The sequence below is a fragment of the Pungitius pungitius genome, chromosome 17 (assembly GCF_949316345.1).
Source record: "Pungitius pungitius chromosome 17, fPunPun2.1, whole genome shotgun sequence".
In the NCBI taxonomy this organism is placed as follows: Eukaryota; Metazoa; Chordata; class Actinopteri; order Perciformes; family Gasterosteidae; genus Pungitius; species Pungitius pungitius.
Window position 1 is genome coordinate 13,263,641 of NC_084916.1, and position 17,354 is coordinate 13,280,994.

The following is a 17,354-nucleotide window of genomic DNA, read 5'->3' on the forward strand; positions in this document are numbered from 1 at the left end:
GGCTGCAGCGGTCGAGGCCAAAAGAAACCGGAGGAGGGAACAGGAAAAGGGGGGAAAAAATAAAAATATAAAACAGACGGTGAAATATCTTTGTCATGGGACTTGCTTAATTCTCCTCAGTCTTAAGCCGGTGCTCAGAGTAACAGCTTGCAGATTACAAATAATACCGATACGGGTCGTCCAGCAAGTCCCATCCATTTAACTAACGTGTATCAAATAAGACAAACCCGGGTTCAACAATATTAAAGCTCTTTATGTACTTTCAGTGACTTTCTCTGTCGTCAAAGCGGGAATCTTTCCGTGACTTTTTCTTCCTTTTTGCCCAAATGGTGTCTATGGTATTGATTATTATTCAGGTGTATTGCCCTGATATCATGCTGTACATATATCTGATGCTTATGCGGCTGATGTTGCAGTGGGCGTGGTGTGTGTGTGGTTTGGCTCAATAACAGATATTCTAAATATGCTGTTAAGTGGGGTGTCCTCCATAGCTGCCACTAATATGCCCCATTCGTTTGGCATGCGCTGCTGCCTCTTTCATATTTTGGGATGGTATGCAGAGTGATTATATTTTGTAAGTGGAATAAACTGAAGTGATCGTTTCTCTTCTCCCTTTCTCGTCTCCTCTCCTCGTCGTCCCACCCCCCCCCCCCCCCCTTTTTTCTTTTGCACTCTGTGCATCCACTGTGACGCCTCTGGCAGGCGACGCTGCATTCCACTGTAACGACATCCCTCCGTCGCGCACAGAGAGAGGACGGAGAGCCGCGAGTCCCTCTAGTCCCTCTAGTCCCCAGGTGTCCCGCATGACGAAGGGACGGAGCGAGAGAAATTGAGCCCGAGCAAGAGCGGAAAGTCCAGGGGGAGCGCATTAGTGAACATGTGCAAAAATGCATGTTTTGCTGAGAAGATACATTTTTCGCTCCCATGTGTTGGAGGCTGTCGTCGCGAAAGAAGCAGGCAGAAACAGAGAAGGAAACACAGAGCGAGAGAGAGAGAGAGAGAGAGAGAGGTGTAGAGTGAGGGTATGAAAAAGACAGAAGAGGGAGAGAGTCTGGAAAAAACAGCTTGCTGGAGTTCTGAGCTCCAAAAGCATTTGGCAGCATCGTCTCTTATTCGCTGGCTTACAGCAAGAAGACTTAACTGGATATACCTGTGTGTGTGTGTGTGTGTGTGCGCGCGAGTGCGTGTTGGTGCACGTGCTGACACACGTGTTGTGTATAGCCCCTAAGTCGGGGGTCGGGAACCTTTTTGATTGGGAGATTAGAGAATATTTCTAAATATATTTCGTTGAGAGCCATTGAGTATTTTTAACGTATAATAAATGAAATATGTCTTAAATATACTCGCCATCTGTGAGTGGCTTTCCATTCCTTACTATTAGCAAAGCTAGCGGAATTGCCGTCACCTCGCGTGGTCCACACACGTAGTGGCTGCTGACCCGTCTGTAGCTCCTCGCACGCCCCTTTCCTGCTGTCCCCCCCCCCCCGATGGATATATTTCGATGCAAATGAAGCATGGTGCAGTATCGAAGTGCCGCTTTATATTGGACCGTTTCATCGATGCAGTTTTATCATTGCATGTTAGCCGTACCCCAGATCCTGCCCCCTCCACAAATGCAAATTCCTCTGTCCACGCAGCCCGGAATGCACGGTAATCATCGTCTTTTTTTCTTCTCGCCATCTTTTCCGTTACAAAGGCTTGAAGCGGATAAGCTAGTTGGCTATCTGATAAAATTGATTTCCTCACCTTTACAATGACCCCGGACATGCTCGCGAGCCATTGGTTCCAGACCCGACCCACGGGTGACCCGTGACCCAGTGAAATTTATCTTCAAAACTAAATTTCTGTTTACTTTTAAATGACACAGTACTATTAAAAAGTATTTTAAAATCAGTTCCAAACTATTTTTTTCAACTCGAAATTGTCTCGGAGCCATATGGCGTCACCGGACGAGCCCTAAGTGACCGAATCAGTGTGAGGATCAAAACATGTGTGAGCATCCTTCAAGGGGAGCCGATTGAATGGATACACACGACTCATTGTACCTCACTGCCAGGGGGCGGGACTTCACGCAGTCCCGCCCCCTGGCAGTGAGGTACAATGAGTCGATCGGGTCTACAAAGCTGCTGCTGCGCGGTGTTCAAAGCGGCGTGGGCTCGTGAAGTTTGGGCCCTCTCTAATTGACTGTTTGATTGTTTCCAGTCAGCTCCCCGCCCCTTTTCTTTGTTTATTAAATAAAGTACCTCTGTTTCGGGCAGGATTTAAGCCCCTCTCTTCACGGCCTGTTTCTTGGGCATCTGTTGCCATGCCTGGCATATATATATATATATATATATATACGACGCCGACATTCTGCTGTAACCACGGCAACCACCTGCCCGCTGACTGAGACTCTCTGTTCTCCAGTGGTCACGTACTTTGCCACTGGTGGCTTGCGGGCGGTGGCTCGAGTGTGTTTGTGCGTGCAGAACATTATTTAAACCACAACAAACAGCCTCCGACCCGGCAGCCCAGCCGGGCTTACGACACAGCGCGACGCGGCCGCGCACAGTGGCACAAACAGCGTACTTTATGGCCTGTGCAATACAAACACCTTCATGGATTCAACACTCCTCTCACACACACACACACACACACACACACACACACACACACATTCCAAAGAGGTGAACATGCTCTCACAGCCAAACCGCCTGTTCATACGGAGCTGAGACTCTCGCGCTCCACTTTATAGGCCAGAACATGTTGAAGTTAGTACATTTGAGGCTCTAAACTCACCACAGCTCTTTTTTTTATTGAATCTTTGAGGGTGATATTGAATCTCTGACGTCAAGGTGAAATAACGAGGTCATCTCTGTAGATCTTTAAGCTTTTTGGGGAGATGTGCCCCTCATTGTGTCAGCACAGGGGAGAGACAGAGAGACATTTGAGGCTCAGGTCAGTGTTTGCCACTCTTTTGTCTCTCACTCTTCTTCGGCTTGTAATAGTCTACACTTTGATGCCACAAGGGGGCAGAACACCAGGCCGCTCGCACACACAGACACAAACGGATGGCATCTTGTAGTGAAAAGAAAACCTGTTGCAGTCTTATCAGCTGCAGTAAACAGTAAGTCTACAGTTAATCATCTCATCACTCCAATACCATCCAGGATGGTTTCTGATGATCAGCGTTTAGAAATTTTGGTACTTGAAAACTTGGAAAAAAATAATAATCCCAAAACATTTTATCCGTCACTTGCATGCGTATGATTCTTCCCTGAATGATGAATTGTTCTCCTGAAAGGCTTTCTGTGCCTTTTTTGTATATTGTCATGTGTGTGTGTGTGTGTCTGGGACGCTTGAGTGCACATGTGCTTCTCTTACTCTAAGTCTGATGCCCGAGCTCGCAGGAAATGAAGGTGAATGCTACTCATTCTCAAGGAAAAGTAAACGCCCACTCATTCCTCCACATCCTTTCGAACTCAAACACCTTTAGATCACACACACACACACACACACACACACTCATTTATCCCTTTGTTGAAGAGGAAAGGGTGTTAGAGGGCACTCCTTTATTGCTTTCAAACAACAGGAGTGTGCTTTCTTTTCAGCCGGAAGACGTGTAATTACGGCCGGTTACAGTGCCGTGTTCAGTGCAGGCCCTGGTCCTAAGATTGATTGGCTGCATTTGTTTTTCAGGCTGAACAGGCCCGAAGAAAAACACACATCGCTGCGTGCAGATGCATGAAGATTTGCATGTTGTCGCTGTTTTTCTGTGTGTGTGTGTGTGTGTGTGTGTGTGTTTATACTCCCTGAGCTTGGTAGCACATCGCCAGTAGCCAAACTGGCCCGGACGTGCAGGTGATATATGTGGAAGTTAGTCTGCTGTATGGCAGATAATGAACCTGCACAAACATACAGCCCTCCAGAGGGGGGGGGATGGCGCAGCAGGTGATTAATCAGGCGCTTGCATTGAAGGAAATAGCTCTGGCCCTCAGCCTTGTACGAGCCCTGAAGAACAGCAAGGTGCGGTAAAAGGAGGAAAACAAGAAAAACAGTAGAAAATGTTATTATTCTCATTCTGTCATTCAATTTTTGCACCGACGTTTTTATTTTTCTTCTCGCTGTCACTCACTCATTCATTAGTCTGTCTTCTTTTCTCTGTGTTCATCCTACTCCCACTTGCTCTTTTGTTGTCGTCTAACGGCGTCTGGACTAGAGGGATTTTTTCCACAGGGCTGGCAGCAACAGTGGGACAGGGAAAGAGAGACAAGGGGAGCAAGCAATGGGGGGGGGGATTCCTCCACCTCCCATTGACTCCGTCGGCAATGGCCCGGTCCGAGCACGGCCTTTGAGCTCACAGGTGCCAGGCAACATGCCCCCTTCAGCTCTCACGGGGCAGTGTTTTTTTTTACATCGAACCCTTCTTCACATACACATTCTTCTTTATGCTTTCATGGGACCATAGTACAGTCAGGTGGCTTCCCCAAAGCCCAAGCATAACGGAGCAGCTGAACAGTAAATACAAACAATGGATGACTCTGCGTTATTTCTTTCTTTTGACCTCCACTCAAGCCCAATTCACAATATCTCCAACCAACAACATTTTCTCCACTAAAGAGTACAAATCCAATTGTAAAACACTTATTTCATCTGAAACTGAAAAATCTTCTTCTCCCGAGGGTGACCTGAACACATATTGAGCAATGCCTCCCGGAGTCACATCTATGTGTTTCCAATAGTTTGCGTTTAGTTTAGGGACGCCCCCCCTCGATAATCCAACAGGAACCAACAGGTAGGAGCTACTGTAGTCCAGCTACAGGGCTGTTTGTGCTTAATGGGATGTGACATGTCGAGTTCTGCCACTGGGGCCGAGTTTTCTCTCCCCTTCAATGCCGGATGCAAAGAAGCAAGAAGTTTCCCCCCCCCCCCCCCGTGTTTGCCCGAAGATGTGTGTGACCTCCCCACTAATCCGTCTTCAAGCAAAATCCATAACGCAGAGCGGAACCAAATGATGGTGGTTTGATGTTTGGTTGGTTTAGGTAGCTGTGCACTGGACCATGAGTGTACAGTACATCTGAGAAGATTTAGTTCCCTTTATTCCCCCCTCTACCTACCCTAGTTCATTGCACCTCAGCTAACCGTCTGGCAAGAATTATGCTTTTGGGGCTTCCAAAAAGCAGGACGTTTGGTCCAACTCTTTAACAGCGGTCAACTCCTCAGTACGAAACTCAACATATCTCCCTTTTCATCTCGTGACAGATGTACTTCCCGAGCAGACTGTTTATTTTTATTATTTCGCTCCAGATGCAGGAAGGATACATCTCTCACTGATGGATCAATATTGAGTAAGAGGTTGGAAACGGCTCTTCTGAGACCATTTCAGTGGCTCCAGACTCCGTTGTTGTTCGGGCTGAGCTCGGCCCACACGTGTGCGTTTCGTTGTTCGTTGGCCTTCCTGTTGGTTTGGTTCCATCGGAGCGGGATACTTTTCATTTTCAAAGGGCCAGATCCTCTGCAGTAGGAAATGGATGCGTAGTTGACAAATTTATTCTGCTGTTGGCAACTCCTCACCTCCTCTCCCTAGTTTGCTAGATGCAGGGTGCAGGTTGTCTGAGACTTTAAGTTATAAATGGCAGTGGTTTAGAAACCTAATCCTTTCCGAACGGACTTTGAGCCCATTGGGCAACGTCTGCTTCGCAATGGAACGCTCAGAGGATTTAGACACATTTAGAGTACAACACAACCAGCCCTTCAAAGCTTTTCATTTTCGTAATCAGCAGCAAAGACCGGAAACGATGAAATAAAATAAAAAAGGCACTTTTCGCTCATCACAGCTCGTTTGAGGCAGCGCCGTGTGAGCGATGCTTTACCCAGTGCGTCCTAACAACAGTTCTCTTGTTTCTGTTTATCCCTGAAATAAATGTAATACTTCCTAGAGTTAGACAGGAGAGGCAATGCAGGTTGGCAGCATTCCGAAGTGCTTAAATAAGCTGTTGTAGAAGAATTATTTCATCCTCTCAAGACAGGAAAGGCTGTTTCTTCGCCTAATAATTTAGGAAGGATATTGTACAAGGGGTATAGAGTTTCATTGAAAACATTTGAGATCCACTACAGTGAAGGCAAGGATAAACAAAGGAAGGACTAATTGGATGACAGCTTTACTGCATGCTTCTTCATCACGCACTGTTCAGTCTTACATAAGCAAGCATCCAGGCATGGAAAGATTTCCTCTACGAAAAGTGGAGGTACATATGCCAAGAAGACGGCTTTTCTCAACATTCACCCTTTTTCGACGTATGCCAGCTAGATTAGGGAGATCAGGAAGTTGCAGTGGTTTTTGGGGAATAGAGCTGTAGTTGTATAATGCAACACAGAAGTTGACTAAGGAAGGTTTACGGATTTACATGACCTGAGTCGAAATCCGGACGTTGCAGAGATGATAGATTACATCCTCTACCTGACGTTAGCCATGCAGGTCTATGATTGTTTGGACAACGAAAGCTACAGAAGTAGGATGTTTTTATGGTCAACTAACAAAATACTTAATTAGGGAGAGCTTTGAATCAATTACCCCTCGCTTTCATGTGGTTTGCAGATGGCTATACGCACTCTACCCCCCCCCTCTCCCGCCCTCCCTCCAACTTCTCCTGCTCTTTCCTCTACAAGCCGCCAGTAAAAAGGCCTGCTGCGATGCCTCATTGCTAATTTGAACCAGAGAAGTGGTCACTTCCTAACAGTGGGCCCCGGCAAGACGAACCGACAACCAGCCCAGTGGAGCCTGAGCTGGACCGCTCCCAAATTAGGGCAGAAACCACACAAACCCAAGTCTTCCTGACATGTGGTGAAAGTGCGATAGGGATATGGGGAAAAAAGCGGATGGCGATGGATATGTTTGGAAGAGAAAGAAAGATCGAGGTGGGACAGGAGGGAAACTGGGATAGGAGAAAGTGGAGAGGGCGGTATTTGCGGGAAAGAGGCAAAGAGAGGTGAAAGTACGAGGAAAGATTTGAAGGTAAAAAATAAAATAAGCGAGGCCCGAGCTCTCCGTTCGTAGCGACCATGTGGCGTCTTTGATCAGGCCCGAGGATTTGAACCCGCGTCAACAGAAACACGGGCCGTCTGTTTGCTCCCAGACACAGATCATTCCGCCATGAAATGCTAAGCTTCAGTTCGCCGCAGCCTCCTTACCACTCCGATGTTTGTTTACCCTGTCGGGAACACCCGGCCCATTCCTCAAGCTGAGGAACAAGCTCAGTAATACCCCAGAACTCCAGCAATCAGCTAAACCTTCTGTGCCGTTAATCTCTGGAGGGAAGCAGAAACCGTGTGTAGTTTTGAAGATTTAAAAGATACATTTGAGGCAAACGGCGCTGCCTTCATATTCCCGCGGAATTCCTTGATTCCGCTTCAGCCGCTCTCCTCCATCGCCGGGACGAGGCCCGCATCTGCATCTCGTCGTCTGGAAGCGAGAGGGCGGGAGGACAGGAAAGCGGAGGAGGAGGAGAAGGAGGAATAGGTTGCAGACATGTTCGCCCCGAACAGTAACAGTGAGAGGATGTGTCCCGAAATGCTGTGTCCCTGGCATGTGACAGCCTGCTGATTCAAAGCTCATGTTGGGAGCAAAGAGACAGGGGGAAAGACAGCGGAGTAACAGGCTTGTTAGACTGCACCTAAAAGGGCTTTATTAGCATGGAGAATACTTATACACTTATATTATTAATATTAAGCATGAATAATTGGTCAACTATGTGTAAAGTGAAAGGAGGTTGCTTGTAGTAACTGAGCCTCAGTGAAATACCACCCAGGCATGCCGTTCCCCTTAGTTATTTGCTTATGGGAAATGTAGGACCCTGCGTATTTTGAGCTTGTGCTACTTTGACTATTCTGATTTTAATCGGTCTCCTGCCAGCCACCAAACACTATGGAAGTACAATCCTGAATCACAGGAGAATTCCTTGAATATATTGCACATTTTAAAATATGAAGTGGTACTTTGTCTTGTAATTCGCCCCCGCTGCTGGTTGCTGGCTACATGAGGCTGGGACTGTGTGCAGATTGAAATCAGGAACAGGAATCTTTTCTAAATAAAAAATGTTGTCTTTTAAAGCTTACTTCTCTTACTACAATCTACTTCAACAAAAAAAGTGCAGAAGACGTCATGGCTGTTTTATTACTTTATAATGATAAATAAACATCATATTGGCAATAAGATTATAATCTACATGGGAAATGAAGGGGAGTTAAAAATCCTCTACGGTAATCACTCACTTATAGTGTTGTATTAATATTTAAAATTGAATATTGAAAGTTGGACCCTGCAACGTGGGTTCGTTAAAAAACAAAAAAAAACACAACCAGACAAATAGAAGAGATATGTAAATGAACCTTGTATAAGCCTTCTCTTAGGGTGGACACTGCTCTGTGAAACCAGCTGTAATACAGATGTTCACAGAACAGTTCTTCATTTGCAGAATTAAAAACAAACATGGAAATGGTTCAAATATCAAAAGCAAAGATACGCGTGGTTCGTCCCTCTCTGGGAGCGGACCAACCGGGACATCTCGTCTCGAGGGACGCCGGACGAACACCGGCCAGGCGTAACGCAGCAGGGAAACGCACGAGCAGCCATCCACTCTCATGTGGAGACGATGACTAATCCAGACCCCATCGACACTTGCCGGGAATGTGCAGAGACCTCCTCCAAGACGGCACATTGCTCACTAACAGTGCCCTGATGAATTAAAAGGCCATCCCCGGTGGGCCGTGTGAGCGTGTGATTCGAAAAGCAGGCTTGCTGACATGCCTCTTGGTCTCCGTTCCCATGCATTGTTCTGTTGAGTGTCTTGAGTGTCTTGCTGTTGCCTCCGGGGGGGGGGGGGGGGGGTTGCCTTCTCCCAGAGAATGACGAACGTCCGATTCGCCTCGACGCAGAGCTCCTTGGGATGATGGGCACATGCTTCCATTGTGCATCTGTTGGATACAGAGCTACTGTGCGAAGGAACGATGGGGCAGCTGAGCTGTGGGATTTCTCAACGCTGCTGTCCTTCATCAAGGATACAGATTGACATTAAATAGGTGAACAGCCTCAAATCTGCATCGATATATATCTGCCGATCCGCTCCATGTGACGCTCATCCTGCTTTGACCCTGAGGCCTGCTACACAGCTCTCAACAGGATTATTCAGAGAGGACGGGAAAAAGAAAAGTTCATATTGCTGCCAGGGTCCAAATTGCCTAAATAGTTCTCAGCCCCCGCCAGACACAACAGCATATTCACAGTACCGGCCTGTCTGATTCAAGTCAGTCTGGCACATTAAAATCCCGTTTTCTGTCTTGTGCCTTCACAGTTTTCGCATTCTGTACAACGTGGCCGTGCTGTTGTCATCTGCAAAATACAAATAAGCCCTCATGTCCGTGCAACAACTGAAACTCTCTCATCCCGTATCGATGTTCAGCTCCATGGCAGAAGGCGTGTTGGAATGCCTCATCTGTAACCTCAGCTGCACCTCATCCTATGTCCTCCCTGCATCTCCTCTTTCTACGTTTCTCCATTGGTCCATCATTAACTCCATCAAGGGCGTCTGGAATGTGTCTGTAATCACGTTCGCTGCGTTTTTCTGCAACCAGCGGCGGGAGCTGAGACAGTTTAACGTAGGGCTTGTGGAGGGTGGGTGCACAAGCAGAGGTGCAGACAGGCATACAAAGTAATGGATAGTGAAGTTTGTTGGCTGACAAAATCATTTGATCCGCAGATAGAGGAATAAAGACTGGCCCGGGACTGGACCGTTTCCTCAGCGGTGTCCGAGAACAAAAACATTGTGTTCTGTTGACTTATGATGCTTTGGGACGCCCACTTTCATAACCCAGGTTTTTCCAGGCAATCCAGGCATTTTCACATCTGTGCTTGAGCGATAAGCAAATTACAATTGCAGCCATTACCTTTTATGAGTGTGAGAGGGCCTTTCTGGATGAAGAACCGTACGTGTGTGTTTGCGTGTCTGTGTGAGATGTGGCGAGCTTAACATTCAGGGGCTGAATGTGCGGTACTGGGAGGGATGCAAATGGTTTGCACGCCTGCCAGTCTGATCAGTAACCTTCTTCATTCCTTAAACTTGGGACATTTGCCACAGGTGTAGGTCTTCGAGGCGTGATGGCAGTGATGTACACAGTTCCCAAATACCCACCCTGTGTTTGCAACCTGTTGCCAGGAGACGCTTCGTGGGACAGCTGACCCCAGGGATGCTCATCGACACCTTCTGCTAGAGCTACTACTGACCTGACTTGTCACCCGTCACCTCTATGCTACTGCTGATTCACTTACCCCTTCATCCTGCCATTTGACACCCGAGACGACCCTCGTAACAACCTCCTGTGAAACCATGACGGACGAGGCCAACATGTAACAGGAAAGTCTGGGAGGGAGTTTACCCGTCTGCCTCCCGACCTTAAATGTCCATCCAAGGCCAACAACCGCATCTGCAGCGGTGCATTCCGACAACTGTTATTTTGGCATTGTGTCTATTTGCACTGCTCTCAACTATGGGCTGTGAAAAGCCGTCAAAACACAGCGCTCTCATACCAGGCGATCCTGGACAGTGTTAGCATAGCAGAGGGACTTCAAATAAGGAGAAGGTCGATCGAGACTTGCTCCTCGATGGCTTGTGTCTTTCCTTTTCTCGTGTTCCTGATCCTTTCCCCATTTCCCCGAATCATCCTCCGAAGTGCGGATGTATAGTATAAGATATTGTCTTACTTGCATCTATTTAGAATACATCTTTGTTACAACGGACTCCTCTATGCTCTTGATTAACATTTGTTGGGCTGAATAGTGATTTGAAACCTACCTGGAAGAAAACATGTATGCTTCTATGGTTTATAAGGGGTAGTTGGTGGTGCACTTCAGCCTCTTGTGGTCAAAATCAGCATTACAACAACAATCAATTAATACTTCTGATTACCTGAGCATATATTGTCCTTTATACGCACCACCTGTGACACATGTAACATTTCTATAAAATCACAGTTTGAGCACGAGTTCAAGTCTTCTGTTCCCCTCTCGTTTCCTTCGGCATAGAACCAAAAAGCGTTGGGGTTTTTTCGCTCCTACCTCTCCAAACCTAAGTAAACACACTGGATTCCAAACCATACGGCGTCGTGCTAAAGGGATGCATGAGACCGGGCCGCAAGGTTTTTGCTTTTTCTAGCGGCAGATGAGTGATTCGGAAGGAAAGAGTGGTTTTGTGCGCGATTCACATACATACTGCAGGCAGGCCTTTGGCTCCGGATGGACGGACCTCTCTGTTGGATGGCCTTCATTCACGCGGGTTCGCCCTGTAGTGTTCGAGCGTTACCCCATTTCTTATCGACGGGGAGAATAAGAGAAGGTCGTTTAGCACTTGTAAGTCGAGAGAAGGAAGCGCCGCTCGCTAGCACGGTGTTGCTCAACTGGAAAACAATGGCAGAAGCCTCCCATCTGGTTGCAGTTTGCGTCCCGTGCCAGTTTGAGTGGGAGTGATACGGAGACCTTCGAGGGGCTTAAAACAACAACAGCTCCCAGTTGAAAAAATGGCAGGTTGCATATTTTCAGCTACTGTAGCAATAAACACACTCACACACGTGCTCATGCACGGAGAAACCCAACTTAGTAAACACTTGATTGATATAATTCTCATATCTGGCAACTGAGGACAGGGGATCTCAGGGGGGAGAAGGCCGATTGTAATTGTAACAGGTAATTGTGAGACAGGGAGAGAAATGTGATGTGTCCATGGCAAGTGCATGGTGGAATGTCCCGGGGTGCTCTAACGGTGTTTGTCTCTCCACACCTGTGGAACTAATAGCCGGCCACTGAAGTCAAATGTCCTATGAAAATATTTGCCGGAATGAGAGAGGGGGGAGAGCGGGGCGTCGATCCGTTGGAGGCTTCATACCTAAAGTCTGGCGTGTAGCTTGGCTAACGCCTAGGATTTCCATTCGAAGGAACAAGATAATTTGCCCTAGCAGACTGCAGTCTGAGCCCCATCTCCTCCCTAAACGTTTCTATGTTATTCATAGACACACACTGGCCCATGCGCTGCAGAGAAAAAAAAACACATTTGTTGTGGCTCACTGTTTACTATCATTTTTGCAGTGCATGTGTGTGGGTGGAAGCCGTGCCAACACTCCTTTTGATGTTGGCATAGTGTCCCTGTTGGACAGAAATGTTGGTATTCCAATGAACATTTTCATATTTCCAAGTTTATAGCACTTGATTGAGCAACATCGGTTGCAAGGGTGTGCAAGACCTTACCATGGTTAACAGAATTACTCGCAAAAATGTGTGCCTTCCAAGCTAAAGACACATTTTCCAGCATTTTGGTTTTCACCCGACAACCCGCCATTTCATGAGGTCAGCGAGGACAAGGAGCCAGAATGCGGTATGGAAATGGTCTTCGTAGCATTAGCGGATTGGTTGAGGGTTTCCATTGATGCAAACACTCCCCCCCCCCCCCCCCCCCCCTCTTGTTTCTCTCCTTCTAACTTTGAAGTCGGCGATGGCCGTAATAATCACAAACCATGAGCTTCCCCAGTCTCCTCCTTTGCAACTTAGCAGTGGGTGTTAGTGGTTAGGCTTGTACGGTGTACTTTACAGTGCAATATACACATGCTAGTTATTCTCTTTTTTCTCAAATCTATTATTATAATGTATTATTCAAGGTAGTGGTGTTATGTAACATGTCATTTTTTAACAGATCCTAATGACTGCTTCCCTTAAGCGACGTAATGTTTACTAGAAATTTCAATTGAAATTTCATAATCCATCGATGGCAACACCGTCTTTTGTCTGTAGACTCTAGTCATCTTGGTCAACTAATTTGTTTGACTAATATTGAGATAAGAAAAGATAAGATGATTCTATATTTAGTACACCTACCTACGATTTGTCACTTCTGGAAAATGACTTGATCGTTTCCTAATTTATTGAAATTTTCTGAATCCGATTTTGAATCCTCCAGCATTTAGAAAAAAACACCAAGAAAAGGAAAGAAACATTTGCTCGAGGGGTGAAAAAAATTAAACGTTAACAGATTTTCTACCGTAATGAACAACCATCAGGGCACGTTCCAGGGTGTCAGCTCCAAAACCAAACTAGGGCAAGGCCACTGAAAACAAACCATAAATGGAAATGGGATTTACATCATTATTTTTTATGTCAGACATTCTCCAGTCTTATGGGAACGAAAAACCCACGAAAGGCCAAAAATCGCAAACTTTATTAAAAAAAAACAAATTTGTGATGTTTCAGCATTAGAGTCCCCCCCGTATTAATAAAAGCAACGAAAATATGTAACACTAACAGATCGGGTCATAAATAACTAAAGGAACCGCCTGCATGACGCGCTCCTCGAAAGTGACCAATGGGATTTGACCCGCTCCGACCTTTCCAACTCAATAGCTGGTTGGGTTTCCCAGGTCTCGGCTGGGATTGAGACGATGCTGATGGCCTGTGTACTGACGGCGCCCTGCTCGTGTGCAGGAGCGTGGGCCACGGTACTTTTTTTTTTTTTTACGGTGCTACCGGGGGGGGGGGTCACATTCCTCCCGGACACGGGCTTTTGAAATACAGCGCGAGCTTGTGACCGGATAAGGAAGCCCCTATATCTAAAAGCTGTGGCAAAGTGCCCGGGCCGCCCCCGTAACCAACGCAACTCTTCCCCTCGCCCGAACTTTAATCTCCATCCCCCTTTGATATCAGAGGCAGAACCGCTAATGTGGGAGGAATGGAAGAAAGGAGGGAGAGAGTTAGAAAGAGTGTGTGTGGTGTGGGGGGGAATAAATGTGGAATATGGTTTCCCAAACTGTGTTTTTTCTTTTTTTTTTTAAATGTAGCTGCAGAAGCATTCAAGTCGGTCGATCAAACGGCGCGGCGCGTTTTATCTTCTCAGACCACAGTGAATGAAGGAGCTGAGGTTTTCCCACCGCGGCCTGCTCACTGTCACTAAGGGGGGGGGGGGGGGGGGGGGGTCACTTCTACCTCGCTTTGCTTCCTCCCGCTCCACTGTCTCGCGGACTCTGCCCCGTTGGAAGTCATTCCTAACTTCACTTAGCCAGTTCAGTGGAAACCATTCGAGTTCCCGAATTAATCAGATACATTTAGCCGTGACGGTTGAGATGGGACGCTGTTAAACCTGAACGCCATGTATAGTAGGGGTGTATTTCTGGATAAATAAAAAAAAAAGACCTAGGCTTCTACGAAGCGTTAGATAATTCCCAGACCTACTTACTCAGTCACATTCTGTAGTTGTTAAAGTATCAGGTGTTTAACAGAACATAAAGTCTGCTGTGTGTAAAATGCCACAGCTCATTAACAGGGGAGTATCACAGAGGAAAGGAGCTATTTTCTCATCGATGATCTCACTCGCACATTTGCACGTAGCTTGGAAGCATCTGTCTGGGATCACATGGTCAACACAATCGGAGTCACAGTTCCCGTCTTGCTGTTTTTTTTTCCGACCGCTCATTTGGCCTTTGCCCTCCTCCCCCACCCCCCCAAAGTTGCAAAGTGAACAACTTGTAAACAAACGCACCCAAAGAGGTAGCTAAACACCGTCTTCGTCCCCGTTATTCCTTATTTTAGAGAGTTCGTTGGTAGGACTGAATAGGACTTCATGCAGGTATACCCTTTCCCTCTTAATTCACTATCCATATTAGACCCTTGAATGCACAGTAATTGGCCTTTTTGGGGCCTCTTAAACGCAGATTCTTCAGCCGAAACAATGTGTAAACCCAACACTGACATTTTACTGGAATTTAGCTGACTTTGCTGATTAAAGCCCCCTTTTTTCATACTTATTCACACAAGATTACCCGCTTGAAGGTGTCTCGAACTGATGATACGGTTTTATTGAGTCAATTACTGGTTGGTCAAAGGAGCGGATGTAAGACGAACAAAAAGAACTGTCCCAGATATGACTGTTAATTAAAGGCTTTTATTGTGAAGCAGCGAAATGTACATAACTCTCAAATAAGCAGAAGAAACTCTTTTTGCACGCAGCACACGCTTGTTTTGGGGGTCAAAAAGGTCACCAGTTGCCCCCCAGTCGGCTAGACGTCGCCTTAACCCCAATTGGAAAACATGTGGATGTCATGTTCACCAGCTAGTACAGACTGTGTCCGTGCTGAACAGGTAGCATCCAGGTGGCATCCAAAGACGTGTCAAACGTCCGGACTGCTTCATTTGCTCTGGATCGGCTCTAGTTTAAGGAGCGTCCTCCCCCCCCCCGCCCCCGTGACCCCTCTAGTGTCCTAAGGATGTGTCTCATTCTCATGTCTGGTGTGTAAGTCTTATTCCTCTCCAACTCTCATATTCCTCACACCGATCACCCCCCCCCCCGCCCTTCAGCTGCCTAGTGAAGACAAAGAAGCCGCTTCAGACCTCCTCTAAGTCTGGTGATTATCTAAACGAAAGGCCCATCAATCTAAAACAACTGCAGGCTCTCAAAGAATGTCTCCTTCTTCTGGAGCTGCCAGGTTGGAGATAAACCCATAGATCAGATCCTGAGCATCAAGGCCTTAATGAACCATTAGATGCCTGCAGACGGATGGGAGGGTTATCGTAACCTCCCAATCCGCCGCCCCGTCATACCAGATGCACTGACACGATGTGATTTAAGCGCCAAGGCCCCCGACATTCTTACGGGGGGGAAAAGGGAGTCTTCCTCCTTTCTTTACTTCCACTTAATTTCAGCCGTTTTGCCACATAATGCACGAGAAGGTTATAATTGCGTCTGGCCCCGCCAAGGTTGCATGTGCTGTTTTATTGCCTCTTGGCAGCGCGGCAGGAATTCCATGAGGCAGGTGAACAAGGAAATGGAGTTCATTCAGCACCAGACAATTATCGGAACGTTTGTTGTCATTAAAAAGCTCTTTCCCCCCCCCCTCCTTCCTGATAAAAAAAAAAAAGCCCTCTAACTCCACCTTCTGGGGAGCAGACCAGACACGCAAACATTATATTTGCCCTTAATATCAATAATCCCATCCAGAATATATAGATCACGGTATTCTGCAGACAGATTTCAGTCCCGCCCCCTGACCCTCGTCTCGACTGCGACATCCCCCCCCCCTCCGGGTGTCTCTGATCACCTCCCGATGACTGCGCCACGGAGATGAGAGACAGGCGACGAAGCGGTCTGGTTTTAATATGAAGTGGAGCTCGGGTGAAATGAATCGCACACCAGGGAGCCGAGCAGGGGAGTCACCCTCCGCTCTCCATTAGTGTCAAGGGAGAGCGGAGGGGGCGTCGACAAGAACTGGGAGGGAAGGTCAGAGGGGAGATCAGCAAAGGGGGGGGGGGAGACAATTATTATTATTTTTTATTTTTTTAGGGAGGACACGCGGAGTTGTTTCTTTGAATGTGAGACGTTGGCGCTGATATTCGGGCTCCTTTTTTTTTGTTGTTTTTGTTTCCTCCTCACTGCGCAAAGTGTGATTATTGAAGCAAGACGTGTTGCTTTTTGGCAAAGCAACATGTTTCTGTTCCCTTTTCTCCTTGATAGTTTCACAGCGCACAAGCAAATTAGCAAACAGCACGGCCACTGTGTCTTCTGTTTCAAATCAGGAATATCTGGAGTAGGCCAAAATATGGGGTAATTTTAATGAATAGGTTGGCTGTTGCTTGCTCCTTTTTCTTTTTGGAAGTTTATTCTCACATTACTGCCAAGTTTAAATGTCGGCTTGTTATTGCATTTCTTTGTGTACAGGAATGACAACCAGAAACCCACTTATTGTATCAGTTGGTTATTATTTAGGCTTCTTTTAAGAATGTATTTAGGATTTATCACATATACCACCCTGCTACTGTAAACACTCATATACCAAATGAAAATAATCCCATACGTTTGCAGAAATAATTTCTGTGTCATCTTTGTAAAAAAAAAGCTTCTTTTTTGGTGTATTTTCAATAAAACCTCCCCCTTTCAGCAGGAACAATAGCCAACATTTATGGATCGCCTGCATGACAAATGGATACATGAATATGGCCGTGTAATGTTTGTGTCGACAGATGTTTCGGATCATTGTGGTTATTTTTCAAACAGAGCGGTCTATTGTAAAGATGTAACGTAGCACGCAGAGCGACACTGTCTGACCTGTGCTGCTCTCTGGTGGCTCGTAGAACCTTCACGAGGCCTCGGCCCACCAACGGGACCGATCCACTCGCCTTTCTCACAGTGTGCACGTGGCCCCCCCCGTGGGTGCACGTCGGCCCGCCAAATAAGCATCTTGAATGCGTTTCATACTGGAAAAGCCAACTGATTACGACTGCACGGATGTCGGCACTATGAAAATCCCGCTGATCACATGCGCGCTTTTTTTTTTTTTTTTTTATCCCTTAA

The 17,354-nt window shown here is 46.7% G+C and overlaps 1 protein-coding gene across 4 annotated transcripts in view; it reads left to right on the forward strand.

Annotated features, from left to right (window-relative positions):
- The window catches only part of col8a2 (collagen, type VIII, alpha 2), a 58,585-nt gene that overhangs the window by 25,167 nt on the left and 16,064 nt on the right, over positions 1-17,354 (forward strand). The gene's annotated exons all lie outside the window — the stretch shown is intronic.